Genomic DNA, 537 nt, shown 5'->3' with positions numbered 1-537 from the left:
CTGCCACTACCGGCATTTACCGGTCAGTTATTGCACTCGACTCCGCTCTCCGACTCACCGCTCTTAGCAAGCTCCTCGAACCGTCCCGCTGCACCGCGGCGGTAGGGCTCGCCCTGCCTCTGTCGGCCGTTTCCGACCAGCTGCAGCGACCGCTTCGAGATCCTTGCACCGAAGCGACCGGCTTCGACGAGAACCAGGGGGTAGGCGTTTGCCCGCCTCCGTCGGACGCTTCCGACAGTCGAAGTCGTACCGTATCACACGTGCACGCAGAAAGCGCACCTTTCGGGGCGACGCACCGCTCCTCGCGTTGCGACGCGTCGCGCACACGGCACGTGTTACCGGTGTAAGCCCGCGTCTCGCATACCGCGCGTCACCGAGCGAAGCACGCGACCACGATTCGCACGGCGAATCGTGCCCGCCGCACACACACACACCCGTGTTACGCATACACACCGCACACTCACAACGACACAGACTCTGTACACACACGCAAACACCGCCGGCAGCAAATATCAGTCGCGACGACTGGTAGCACAC

This window comes from Trachymyrmex cornetzi, unplaced genomic scaffold, assembly GCF_001594075.2.
Source record: "Trachymyrmex cornetzi isolate Tcor2-1 unplaced genomic scaffold, Tcor1.1 scaffold1488, whole genome shotgun sequence".
Taxonomy (NCBI): Eukaryota; Metazoa; Arthropoda; class Insecta; order Hymenoptera; family Formicidae; genus Trachymyrmex; species Trachymyrmex cornetzi.
Note: the sequence above shows the minus strand (reverse complement) of the source record.